The sequence below is a fragment of the Pristiophorus japonicus genome, chromosome 1 (genome assembly GCF_044704955.1).
Source record: "Pristiophorus japonicus isolate sPriJap1 chromosome 1, sPriJap1.hap1, whole genome shotgun sequence".
Classification (NCBI taxonomy): domain Eukaryota; kingdom Metazoa; phylum Chordata; class Chondrichthyes; family Pristiophoridae; genus Pristiophorus; species Pristiophorus japonicus.
This window is the reverse complement of record NC_091977.1, coordinates 192,799,238-192,814,002: the sequence shown is the minus strand read 5'-3', so window position 1 is coordinate 192,814,002 and position 14,765 is coordinate 192,799,238. Positions and strand designations below refer to the sequence as shown.

The following is a 14,765-nucleotide window of genomic DNA, read 5'->3' as shown; positions in this document are numbered from 1 at the left end:
AAACATACGCTTTAATGAAGGATCTGTTGGCACCCGAGAAACCAGCAAGCAAGTCGTTTGAAGAATTGAGCACACTGGTAAGAGACCACCTGAAGCCAGCGAGCAGCCTACACATGGCCAGACACAGGTTCTACAACTACAGACGCTGTGTGGGCCAGAGCATACCTGACTTTGTGGCGGAACTTCGGAGGTTGGCTAGTTTATGCGAGTTCTCCGATGAACTGAGGAGAGAAATGCTGAGAGACTTTTTCATTGAAGGAATAGGCCACGCAGGTATATTCCGAAAGCTCATAGAGACCAAGAACCTGACCTTAGAGGCAGCAGCACTGGTTGCACAGACATTCTTGGTAGGGGAAGAAGAAACGAGGTTGATTTACAATGCAGGTACGGCAACTAACGAAATATCGGAACAAGAAGTTCACAGCACTAAACAAGCTGCTACCCCCACACACAGACAAAACCGGGACAACAGGCTCTCGACAGCAGGCAGAAGCCATCAAGGGCCACAGGAACGGCCATTCACACCTCATCAACCCACAATGCGAGCAATCAACTACAAACTGAGAGAAGCTCAAGAGAGATCAGCCAGACGCAGCTCATTCTTTGGGAACTCTTTGAACAATGGAACAGGTCTGTGCTGGAGGTGTGGGGGTGGGCACTAATCAAGGGGATGTCGATTTCAGCAGGCTGTTTGCAGAAATTGTGAACATACAGGGCATTTGGCCCGCATGTGCAAAAAAACAGCAGCTCGGCTGGTATACAAATCGGATGGGTCGGAAAGCGGACCAGAAGATGGTGGGGACAGTACCCAGGACACCGGTGTACAGCGGGTCAACACGATCAATGGCCGCTGCTCTTACAACAGGACGCCTCCTATAATGATGAGGGTCCTACTCAACGGGATATCTGTCAACATGGAGCTGGATACGGGAGCAAGTCAATCTCTCATGGGCGCTCAACAATTTGAACAACTGTGGCCTTAAAAGAGACAGACCAAAACTCATAAGGGTCGACACCACACGAAGGACCTATACCAAAGAAATCGTACCAGTCTTCGGCAGCACCATGCTCTCTGGCACACACAAAGGGACAGTGAACAGACTTCCCTTGTGGATTGTCCCCGGAGACTCCCCCAGCATTGCTGGGGAGAAGCTGGCTGGCAAAACTAAACTGAAAATGGGATGATGTCCATGCCATGTTATTAGAGGAACAGACCTCCTGCTCAACAGTTATAAAGCGATTTGAACATCTCTTTCAGCCAGGTGTGGGCACTTTCAAAGGGGCCAAAGTCAAAATCTACATCACACAGGATGCTAGACCGGTCCATCACAAGGCCAGAGCTGTACCCTATGTGATGAGGGAAAAGATTGAACACGAACTAGACAGGCTTCTGTGGGAAGGCATTATATCACCTGTGGAATTTAGCGACTGGGCAAGTCCCATCGACCCAGTCATGAAGCCTGATGGATCCGTACGAATCTGTGGGGACTACAAATCTACCATAAACAGAGTCTCCCTACAGGACCAGTAGCCGCTGCCCAGAGTGGAGGACTTATTTGCCACATTGGCTGGAGGTAAACTTTTCTCAAAATTAGACCTCACATCTGCATACATGATGCAAGAATTGACCGAGGAATCCAAGTACTCACCACCATCAACACACATCGAGGCCTTTTCATGTACAATCAATGCCCATTCGGCATCAGGTCGGTAGCTGCCATATTCCAGCGCAACATGGAGAGTCTGCTCAAGTCCATCCCGGGGACGGTTGTATTTCAAGACGACATACTTATCACGGGCAGGGACACCGACTCCCATCTCCGTAATTTGGAGGAAGTACTAAAGCGGTTGGATCGGGTAGGCCTACGAGTCAAGAAATCCAAGTGCCTGTTTCTCGCACCCGAGCTTGAATTTTTGGGCAGAAGGATTGCCACCGATGGAATCCGCCCAACAGAGTCCAAAACAGAAGCAATTCGCCTGGCACCCAGACCCCGGAATGTCTCAGAACTGCACGCCTTTCTCGGGCTACTCAATTACTTTGGAAACTTTATGCAGAACTTAAGCACGCTGCTGGAGCCTCTCCACGTGCTACTCAGGAAGGGGTGCGATTGGTTTTGGGGGGACGCCCAGGAACGCGCCTTCAATAAGGCACGCAAACTTCTGTGTTCCAACAGTGTTTTGACTTTCTTTGACTCAGGTAAAAAGCTAGTTCTCACATGCGATGCATCAGCGTATGGGGTCGGGTGCGTTTTGCAACATGTCAATAGTGAGGGCAAATTACAACCAATAGCTTATGCCTCCAGGTCACTTTCGCGGGCGGAGCGCGGGTACGGAATGATAGAGAAGGAGGCGCTCGCGTGTGTGTACAGTGTCAAAAAGATGCACCAATACCTTTTCGGGGCCAAGTTCGCGTTAGAAACCGACCACAAGCCCCTCACATCCCTCCTATCCGAGAGCAAGGCAATAAACGCCAACGCCTCGGCACGAATTCAACGGTGGGCACTCATGCTGGCGTCCTACGACTACACAATAAGGCACAGACAACTGTGCCGACGTGCTCAGCAGGCTACCCCTGGTGACCACGAAAGGGTCTGACGAACAGGACTGTGAGATAGTCATGGCAATTAATGCCTTTGAGTCCACAGGTTCGCCCATGACGGCTCGCCAAATCAGAGACTGGATGGCCAGCGACCCCACGTTATCCTTAGTAAAAAGATGTGTCCTAACCGGTGACTGGGCAGAGGCTCGCGATGCCTGCCCCAAGGAATTAAAACCCTTTCACAGGTGCATGCATGAGCTATCACTACAAGCAGACTGCCTGATGTGGGGCAGCCGAGTAGTCATGCCTCTGCGAGGCAGAGAGGCATTTGTCTGGGAGCTCCACCGCGAGCACCCGGGGATCGTTCTCATGAAGGCCATAGCCAGATCCCACGTCTGATGGCCTGGTATTGACACGGACTTGGAGCTCTGCGTCCGAAGGTGCACCATTTGTGCCCAACTAAGCAATGCCCCCAGGGAGGCTCCACTGAGCCCCTGGCCTACCAAACCGTGATTGCGGGTGCACGTAGACTATGCGGGCTCATTCATGGGCAAAATGTACCTCGTAGTTGTAGATGCATTTTCAAAGTAGATCGAATGCACCATTTTAAACTCGAGCACAACCTCCACTACTGTGGAGAGCCTCGCAACCATGTTTGCAACACACGGAATCCCTGACACATTGGTCAGTGACAATGGTCCGTGCTTCACCAGCGCAGAATTCCAAGACTTTATAATTGACCACGGCATAAATCACGTCAAGACGGCACCGTTCAAGCCGGCCTCCAACGGCCAGGCAGAGAGAGCAGTGCAAATCATTAAACAAAGCATGCTTAAAATCCAAGGTCCCACGCTGCAGGGTCACCTGTCGCGACTGCTGCTGGCATACAGATCTCGTCCGCACTCACTGACTGGCATCCTCCCCGCGCAACTGTTGATGAAAAGGACTTTAAAAACAAGGCTCTCATTAATCCTCCAGACATGCACAAAATCGTTGAGGCAAAGCGCCGTAAGCTGACCGAGTACCATGACAGAAATTCGAGGGGGAGATGGAATGAGATAGGGAACAAAGTGTTTGTACTAAACTATGGCAGGGGTCCCAAAAGGCTTGCAGGGACAGTAACGGGCAAGGAAGGAAACAGGCTACTGGTAGTACAAATGGACAATGGCAAAACCTGCCGGAGTCAAAAGCAGATTTACCAACAACACTGCGGAACCAGAGGCAGACTACAATGTGGAACTCACACCACACCTGATGGATAGACAGAGGGAACAACCTGAGGAAAGGGCAATCCCAACAGACAGCCCAGGCGAGTCAACAACAATCACACCAATCGAAACAGACAGCCCAGGCGAGATACCAGCAACCACACCCAAAGAAAAACAGACACCAAGGCAAACAACTGAACCACAACTCAGACGCTCCACGCGAGAGCGTAGACCACCTGAGAGACTGAACCTATAAAGACAATAAGACCTTGGGGGAGGGTGATGTCATGTATCTTACATTATTATATATAACTGTATCCTAACATGCTATACATGACTGTAATAAGATATGACCTGTAACCACCAGCATACCTTACCACCAGGGGTGCACTTGCAAGAGACAGGTATATAAGGACAGGTCTCAGGCAGGTGCAGCATTCCAGAGATGTGAAATAAAGGTGCAGGTCCAGAGTGACCTTGACTTCACTACATGCCTCGTGTGAATCTGTACTGAGGGGACAGGACTTTACAAGTCCCGTCATAATTTTATATGTTTCTATGAGATCCCCTCTCATTCTTCTAAATTCCAGTGAGTATAAGCCTAGCCGATCCAGTCTTTCTTCATATATCAGTCCTGCCATCCCGGGAATTAGTTTGGTGAACCTTCGCTGCACTCCCTCAATAGCAAGCACGTCCTTCTTCAGATTAGGAAACCAAAAATGCACACAATACTCAAGATGTGGTCTCACCAAGGCCCTGTACAACTGCAGCAAGACCTCCCTGCTCCTATACTCAAATTCTCTTGCTATGAAGGCCAACATGCCATTTGCTTTCTTTACTGCCTGCTGTATCTGCATGCCTACCTTCAGTGACTAATGTACCAGGACACCCAGGTCTCGTTGCACCTCCCCTTTTACTAATCTGTCATCATTTAGATAATAATCTGCCTTCTTGTTTTTGCCACCAAAGTGGATAACCTCACATTTATCCACATTATACTGCATTTGCCATGCATTTGCCCTGCATTTGCCCATTCACCTAACCTGTCCAAGTCACCCTGCAGCCTCTTTGCATCCTCCTCACAGCTCACCCAGCCACCCAGCTTAATATCATCTGCAAACTTGGAGATATTACATTCAAGTCCTTCGTCTAAATCATTAATGTATATTGCAAATAGCTGGGGTCCCAGCACTGAACCTTGCTGCACCCCACGAGTCACTGCCTGCCATTCTGAAAAGGACCCATTTATTCCCAGTTTTTGCTTCCTGTCTGCCAACCAGTTCTCTATCCTTGTCAATACATTACCCACAATACCATGTGCCTTAATTTTGCACACTAATCTCTTGTGTGGGACCTTGTCAAAAAGCCTTTTGAAAGTCCAAATACACCACATCCACTGGTTCTCCCTTATCCACTCTACTAGTTACATCCTCAAAAAATTCCAGAAGATTTGTCAAGCATGATTTCCCTTTCATAAATCCATGCTGACTTGGACCGATCCTGTCACTGCTTTCCAAATGTGCTGCTATTACATCTTTAATAACTGATTCCAGCATTTTCCCCACCACAAATGTCAGACTAACCAGTCTATAATTCCCTGTTTTCTCTCTCCCTCCTTTTTAAAAAAGTGGGGTTACATTAGCTCCCCTCCAATCCATAGGTACTGATCCAGAGTCCATGGAATTTTGGAAAATGACCACCAATGCATCTATACTATTTCTAGGGCCACTTCCTTAAGTACTCTGGGATGCAGACTATCAGGTCCTGGGGATTTATCAGCCTTCAGTCCCATCAGTTTCCCTAACACCATTTCCTGACTAATAAGGATTTCCCTCAGTTTCTCCTTCTCGATAGACCCACGGTCCCCTAGTATTTTCAGGAGGTTATTCGTGTCTTCCTTAGTGAAGACAGAACCAAAGTATTTGTTCAGTTGGTCTGCCATTTCCTTGTTCTCCATTATGAATTCACCTGATTCTGACTGCAAGGGACCTGCATTAGTCTTCACTAAACTTTTTCTCTTCACATGTCTATAGAAGCTTTTGCAGTCAGTTTTTATGTTCCCTGCAAACTTACTCTCATACTCTATTTTCCCCCTCCTAATTAAACCCTTAGTCCTCCTCTGCTGAATTCTACATTTCTCCCAGTCTTCAGGTTTGCTGCTTTTTCTGTCCAATTTATATGACTCTTCCTTGGATTTAACACTATCCCTAATTTCCCATGTTAGCCACGGTTGAACCACCTTTCTTGTTTTATTTTTATGCCAGACAAGGATGTACAATAGTTGTAAATTCATCCATGTGCTCTTTAAATGTCTGCCATTGCCGATCCACTGTCAACCCTTTAAGTATCATTCGCCAGTCTATCCTAGCCAAATCAGATCTCATACCATCGAAGTTTCCTGTGTTTAAGTTCAGGGCCCTAGTCTCTGAATTAACTGTGTCGCGCTCCATCTTAATGAAGAATTCTACCATATTATGGTTACTCTTCCCCAAGAGGCCACGCACGACCAGATTGCTAATTAATCCTCTCTCGTTACACAAGACCCAGTCTAGGATGACCTGCTCTCTAGTTGGTTCCTCGACATATTGGTCTCGAAAACCATCCCTTATACACTCCAGGAAATCCTCCTCCACAGTATTGCTACCAGTTTGGTTAGACCAATCAATATGCAGATTAAAGTCACCCATGATGACTGCTGTACCCTTATTGCACACGTCCCTAATTTCCTGTTTGGTGCCATCCCCAAACTGCCTACCACTGCTTGGTGGTCTGTACATAACTCCCACTAACGTTTTCTGCCCTTTGATGTTTCGCAGCTCTACCCATACAGATTCCACATCATTCAAGCTAATGTCCTTCCTTACTATTGCGTTAACCTCCTCTTTAACCAGCAACACTCCCCACCTCCTTTTCCTTCCTGTCTATCCTTCCTGAATATTGAATATCCTTGGATGTTGAGTTCCCAGCCTTGGTTACCCTGGAGCCATGTCTCCGTAATCCCAATTACATCATATCCATTAACAGCTATCTGTGCAGTTAATTCATCCACCTTATTACGAATGCTCCTCACATTGATACTCAGCCTTCAGGCTTGTTTTTTTTTAACACTTTTTATCCTTTTAGAAGAATGTTGTAATGTGGCCCTTTTTGATTTTTGCCCTTGATTTCTCTGCCCTTATTTCTTGCTTTTCTCCTTCCTACCTTTTGCGTCCGCCCTCTTTTTACTTCTCTCTGCCTCCCTGCATAGGTTCCCATCCCCCTGCCATATTAGTTTAGCCCCTCCCCAACACCAGCAGCAAACACTCCGCCTAGGACATAGGTTCCGGTCCTGCCCAAGTGCAGACCGTCCGGTTTGTACTGGTCCCACCTCCCCCAGAACCGGTTCCAATGCTCCAGGAATTTGAATCCCTCCTCCTTGCACCATTCCTCAAGCCACGTATTCATCTGAACTATTCTGCAACTCCTACTGTGCTAGCACGTGGCACTGGTAGCAATCCTGAGATTACTACCTTTGACGTCCTACTTTTTAAATTTAACTCCTAGTTCCTAAATTCAGCTTGTAGGACCTCATCCCGTTTTTTTTAAACTATATCGTTGGTACCTATATGTACCACGACAGCTGGCTGTTCCCCCTCCCCCTTCAGAATGCGCTGCAGCCACTCCGAGACATCGTTGACCCTTGCACCAGGGAGGCAACATACCATCCTGGAGTCTCGTTTGCGGCCGAAGAAACGCCTATCTGTTTACCTTACTATAGAATCCCCTATCACTGTAGCTCTCCCACTCTTTTTCCTACCCTCCTGTGCAGCAGAGCCACCCCTGGTGCCATGGATTTGGCTGCTGCTGCCTTCCCCCGATGAGCCACCTCCCCCAACAATATCCAAAATGGTATATCTGTTTTGGAGGGAGGTGACCACAGGGGACCCCTGCACTACCTTCCTTCCCTTGCTCTTCCTGATGGTCACCCATTCCCTACCTGGCTGTGTAACCTTTGCCTGCGGTGTGACCAACTCACTAAACGTGCTATTCACGACTCCTCATGGTTGATGAGGTTGGGTCTCTACTCATTGGAATTCAGAAGAATAAGTGGTGATCTTATTGAAACGTATAAGATTATGAGGGGCTGATCTGGTCGTGGACTCAGCTCCACTTACCCGCCCTCTCCCCGTAACCCTTAATTCCCTTATTGCTTAAAAATCTATCTATCTTTGACTTGAAAACATTCAATGAGCCAGCCTCAACTGCTTCCTTGGGCAGAGAATTCCACAGATTCACAACCCTCTGGGAGAAGAAATTCCTTCTCAACTCGGTTTTAAATTGGCTCCTCTGTATTTTGAGGCTGTGCCCCCTAGTTCTAGTCTCCCCCACCAATGGAAACAACCTCTCTGCCTCTATCTTGTCTATCCCTTTCATGATTTTAAATGTTTCTATAAGATCACCCCTCATTCTTCTCAACTCCAAGGAGTAAAGACCCAGTCTACTCAATCTACCATCATAAGTTAACCCCCTCATTTCTCGAATCAGCCTAGTGAATCGTTTCTGTACCCCATCCAAAGCTAGTATATCCTTCCTTAAGTAAGGTGACCAAAACTGCACGCAGTACTCCAGGTGCGGCCTTACCAATACCTTACACAGTTGCAGCAACACCTCCCTGCTTTTGTACTCCATCCCTTTCGCAATGAAGGCCAACATTCCATTTGCCTTCCTGATTACCTGCTGCACCTGCAAACTAACCTTTTGGGATTCATGCACAAGGACCCCCAGGTCCCTCTGCACCACAGCATGTTGTAATTTCTCCTCATTCAAATAATATTCCCTTTTACTGTTTTTTTTCCCCCAAGGTGGATGACCTCACACTTTCCAACATTGTATTCCATCTGCCAAACCTTAGCCCATTCGCTTAACCTATCCAAATCTCCTTGCAGCCTCTCTGAGTCCTCTACACAACCCGCTTTCCCACTAATCTTAGTGTCATCTGCAAATTTTGTTGCACTACACTCTGTCCCCTCCTCTCGGTTATCTATGTATATTGTAAACAGTTGTGGTCCCAGCACTGATCCCTGTGGCACACCACTAACCACTGATTTCCAACCGGAAAAGGACCCATTTATCCCGACTCTCTGCTTTCTGTTCACCAGCCAATTCTCTATCCATGCTAATACATTTCCTCTGACTCCGCGTACCTTTATCTTCTGCAGTAACCTTTTGTGTGGCACCTTATCGAATGCCTTTTGGAAATCTAAATACACCACATCCATCGGTACACCTCTATCCACTATGCTCGTTATATCCTCAAAGAATTCCAGTAAGTTAGTTAAACATGATTTCCCTTTCATGAATCCATGCTGCGTCTGCTTGATTGCACTATTCCTATCCAGATGTCCCGCTATTTCTTCCTTAATGATAGTTTCAAGCATTTTCCCCACTACAGATGTTAAACTAACCGGCCTATAGTTACCTGCCTTTTGCCTGCCCTCTTTTTTAAACAGAGGCGTTACATTAGCTGCTCTCCAATCCGCTGGTACCTCCCCAGAGTCCAGAGAATTTTGGTAGATTATCACAAATGCATCCGCTATAACTTCCGCCATCTCTTTTAATACCCTGGGATGCATTTAATCAGGACCAGGGGACTTGTCTACCTTCAATCCCATTAGTCTGTCCAGCACTACCTCCCTAGTGATAGTGATCATCTCAAGGTCCTCCTTTCCCACATTCCTATGACCAGCAATTTTTGGCATGGTTTTTGTGTCTTCCACTGTGAAGACGGAAGCAAAATAATTGTTTAAGGTCTCAGCCATTTCCACTTTTCCCATTATTAAATCCCCCTTTTCATCTTCTAAGGGACCAACATTTACTTTAGTCACTCTTTTCCGTTTTATATATCTGTAAAAGCTTTTACTATCTGTTTTTATGTTTTGCGCAAGTTTACCTTCGTAATCTATCTTCCCTTTCTTTATTGCTCTTTTAGTCATTCTTTGCTGTTGCTTAAAATCTTCCCAATCCTCTAGTTTCCCACTAACCTTGGCCACCTTATCAAGGCTTTGATTTGATACTTTCCTTTATTTCCTTGGTTATCCACGGCTGGTTATCTCTTCTCTTGCCGCCCTTCTTTTTCACTGGAATATATTTTTGTTGCGCATTATGAAAGAGCTCCTTAAAAGTCCTCCACTGTGCCACCGTTTAGTCCTTGTTTCCAGTCTACTTTAGCCAACTCTGCCCTCATCCCACTGTAATCCCCTTTGTTTAAGCATAGTACTCTCGTTTCTGACACAACTTCCTCATCCTCAATCTGTATTACAAATTCAACCATATTGTGATCACTCATTCCGAGAGGATCTTTTACGAGATCATCGTTTATTTTTCCTGTCTCGTTACACAGGACCAGATCCAAAATGGCTTGCTCCCTTGTGGCTAAGCGGATCAAAGGGTATGGAGAGAAATAGGAAAGGGGTACTGAGGGAATGATCAGCCATGATCTTATTGAATGACGGTGCAGGCTCAAAGGGCCGAATGGCCTACTCCTGCACCTATTTTCTATGTTTCTATGACAATATTGAAAAGTATACCAAATGCCGTTTCCCTTTATCAGTTCCGAAATTGCAGTGGTATTACAATTTAGAAACAGGAATTAATCTATAATCTGCTTTCTCGTGATTAAACCATGCTCCACAATTTCAAACCCATTTCAGCCATATAGTGGACACTGCTGTTAAAGACAGATGCTTGTAACCAACAATTGGGTTTTCAAAGACGATTAGCAGTGGAGATTGAAACTTTCTGTAGCAGCAGAAAAAGCAATAATTGTACAGTGTGGCTAATTTTCACAAGCAGCAACACACGCAGAAACCTATAATGAAACAATTTCCTCAGAGTCGATCAAAAAACACTTCATTCTTATGCATCTTTTAATTCATTTGCAACATAACAAATGATTTAGAACCTTGGCTGGTCGAGCGTGAGTAATAAGACTGCAATTTAATTAAGGAGTTATTATCAGTTTCTAGACGTCATCTGAACCAAAAGGTTAAATTTCAGCCTGTTGCTTACTTTTTTTAATCATTCAAGTTCAATAAATTGCAAATAAGAGCAATAGTTAATAACTAGCTGGTATTTACACAGGTTGGCTTGTGTGTGAAATCACCATTACCAAATATTCTTCACACGAGGATATAACAAGGCAACTTTTTTTCACTTCTGTGGCAGAATTACAACGGAATTAAAAGCCTAGGATACACCAATTTTTTTATCTTCATTCACTATATTCAAAATATTCTCAGGGCGGGGCAATACTGATGTTCTTTATGAAGTTGAAAAACCTATGACACAAAGGAGAATTACTTACATTATTGTGGTAGTTATGTCCGTATTAATCTTCAATATCACCATTTGAATTCTAAATAATTTATATTGCCAGTTCAAGGGTTTAAAAAAAAGTAAAGAGGGCAATTCTTTTTTCTGGACTTGGCACTCAGAATGTAGCATGCATGTAGTCAATAAAGTCAAGACCCAGGCAGATCAAAATTGGGTATAATGTTCAGTAAGATAAATTACAAGAAAAAGTTGTTCTTAAAAAAAAAGAGGTTCTTTTAATGGCAAAATATAGTATGCATTTACCATCCTGCATTTTTCAATAAGATTTTACCTTTCCATCGCCAACATCTCTATCAGGATGGTTGGCTACAAAAAAATTGATCAGCAGATAGGCAAAAATACAATTCTTTGGGGTTTAAATTGCCCTGTTTTACAACGCCCATTAGCACCTCCAGGGGTGCAAAACAGTTTTTGCCCGGGGGAGCCTACTGGTTCTCATGAAATTGCGCGGGAGTTAGCGGAGGCACTGCCATGGTAGAGCAGCGGCTTGGGCGGCCGTGCAACCAGCAATGTCCGCATCGCCATACGTGGTGATCCCTTAGCGCCCCACGCCGACCCCTTTCCTCACCGCAGCAGAAATTGCCCAGTGAGGCTGCCGCGAACGGTGACAGCGCCAGCCCCGCGGGTTGCGAACCGGGCTGACCTCCGCTCATTGGGCGGATGTTAAAGGGGAGGTGGGGAGCGCCCTGCACTGCCACCTTGCCGGTTTTGCCAACTCAACAGTCGGCTCGACGACTTCTTCCCTTGCATGGCCTGGGCCGCCATCGTGCAGCCCGGCACTCCATTTTGGGTATCAGGCTGCGGCCTCGGCACCTCACCACCCTGGTGGCCCAGTGGAGGTCATCAAAGGACGGGTAGAGTGCGCAGCAACCCTCCCTTTTAACCGATGAGCAGCAGCGTAGCGCTGACCAACGCACCCCAGTAGCACCCCGGATCCCGCTGCAAGAGGAAGTGGAGTGCGCGAGATTGCGCTCCACTTCCTTTGAGGGGCGGTAATCACAGTTTCGCGCCGGTGGCAGGACTTCCGCGCCGGGCACAGGAAGTCCCGCCCCGAGTCGGTTATCGCCCCCAATCGAGGTGCCGGGGAATTAATCCACCTTTATTCTTAAAATACGTTTGTATTGTTACATTATTGGTCGCACTCTCACTTCTCAGTCAGAAGGGTGTGGCTTCAAGCCTTACACCAAAACTGGGGTGCATAATGTAGGCAAACATTCTAGTGAAGTGCTGTTGGAGATGCTGTAGTTGAGACATTAGACTAAGATCCCATATGCCTGATCTCGTGGTTTGGGTGGATGTTATAGATCCCATATAGCGCTATTCAAAGAAGAACAAGGAGCTGTCCCTTTATCATGGGCAACATTCCACCCTCACTCAATACCACTTAAAAACAGATTAATGGATCACCCATATCATGGTTGTTTGTGGGTCACTGCTGCCACAGAATGGTTGCTGTGTTTGCCTGAATAACCTTCACTACACCTCAACAAGTAATTCATTGTGAAACATTTTAAATATGTTTCAATGCAAAGGCATTATATAAATACAAGTCTTACTCTGCTGCTATTATTGAACCATCAGAAGCAGCCAAAACTTTACTTGAGCTATTTATTTACACCTTTTACCTCCTAAAAAGGTAGATTTGTATGTCTTGACCTCAAATGTTAGATTTTTAAAAAAAAATTTATTTAGTTTAGTAGTACAGCATGTGTGTTGTATTAAGTCCTTGAAATCTAAAAGATGTAAACAAACTACTGACTCTTGCCCTGGCTGCAGTGTGTCAACAAAATTATTGCCTGTACACCACTCCTCTTACTTGAGTCATTGTTATGAAAGGGTGACTTAGTGGCAAAATTACAATTCCATCATAATGTAATTAATAATGAATATGAATCCAAATACACCTTTCCAGAAAGCCAGATGAAATAAATTATGAGGGTCGCTCATACATGTTAATACTGCTTTGAACTTACTTGGCAAAATTTTCCACTCCTTGGAACTACCAATCTCACCATTGACAGATCGTTTCTGTCATCTCAACTTCAGCTGCCATCTATTCCATCAGCATCGATGCCCTTGAAAAAATCTCACCTTGGTCCTCAGAATCCCACCACGATCAGCCCCCAACACCAACATCACTAAACACACCAGCATCACCAACAACAACCTTCTCCGCAGTCACCTGATTCTGCACAGGACACAGGGCATCAGTACCCGACCACATTGCTGCCCGGGACGCCAGGGATGGCCTTACCACATTTTCTTCACAGTACACCCTGGCTGCCACTTAATATGCCAGGTTGGCACCATCCCACCCCGCACCATAAAGCATTCCTGCAATGCCCAAGTCATTCCTTTCACACTCACCACCATTGTGGGGGGGTTCCCTTATGTCTGGCCATTTATTACAACTCACTAAGCCACTTCCGAAGTTGCACAAAAATGTGTCCAAGAACGCAAAGTGTTCAAAATAAAGAATTCAAAGTTTGACAACATTAGCAGAAACTCTACATGAACATTGGCTAAAAGACCCAAGTGTGTTGTTAGTTGGTATGAGGCTGAGTGTGGGGTGTGTCTATTGAGATGGGGATGTGATAATGTTGATAGAGAGAGGGACGGGTGGAGGTGCAAGGTAAGTTGGTGTGAGTAAGGATGTGCAGGGGTAGGGTAGGGAAGGCAGAGTGATGGGGATGTGATGAGTGGCACAGCAGGATGAGGTTGAGTGTTGCTTTGCAGTAACATTTCGTGATCTACTGAGATCATTTGAAAAGTTTGCGCCACTGCAACCAGCTCCTCCTGACGACATCACTGCTTGTGCTCTCCTGTGCAATGGACAACCAGGCTGTGTTGATGTCCGGGGAGGTATCTTCCACTTTTCAGTGTTTGCAGCACCTCAATGCTGCAGAACACTGACAGAACAGAACAACTGTCAAAATCAATGTGGCCATCGTCCCTTTAAGGAAACCGGCTGATGATGCGTCATCAAATGACGTCATCAGACCCGCTTCCTTTTAATTGGCTGGGATCCTCGCAGGGTGGGCTTAACAAGCCCCATCAATGGAAGATTCTTTTTTTACAGTGTGGGCTGTAGCCAGGAGCGGGTTTGCAACCCACGACCGACCCCGGCCGCCCCGGAAGGTGAAATCAGGGCCAGTAAAGGACTGGAATCACATGTAGCCTGATCGGATAAAGGGACAGGCTGTCTTCCCTGAAGGACATTAGTGAACCAGTTGGTTTTTAATGACAATTCGGAAGCTTTCATGGTTATTTTTCCGGCGCTAGCCCATAATTATTGGGTTTATTGAATTCAGTTTGACAACTTGCCTTGGTGGGATTTGAACTCACGGCTTCGAGTAGCGAGGCCAGTACCATGTCATGATAGGCTTTGTGCCCGCCCATGGGTACATTTTGGGGGGGGGGGGTTAACTTCCTTTCCATACTTATAGCAAGTTCACGATGAGATTCCTGCCTGGATCAGGGATCCTGTCTGGATAGGGGGACCAGGAAAATGACTGCTACAGGCAAGTTTGACTACCTGAAGAAAAGGACCAACTTGTGAAAAGAACTTAAAATTTGTGCAGCCTAGGAATGTAATTGGTCACCCTACAACAACTGCACTCGTCTCGGGGGCCTTCTAAGTTATAAAT

At 46.1% G+C, this 14,765-nt stretch overlaps 1 protein-coding gene across 1 annotated transcript in view; it reads right to left on the bottom strand.

Annotated features, from left to right (window-relative positions):
• The window catches only part of mccc2 (methylcrotonyl-CoA carboxylase subunit 2), a 168,636-nt gene that overhangs the window by 129,016 nt on the left and 24,855 nt on the right, over window positions 1-14,765 (bottom strand). The window lies entirely within an intron of this gene.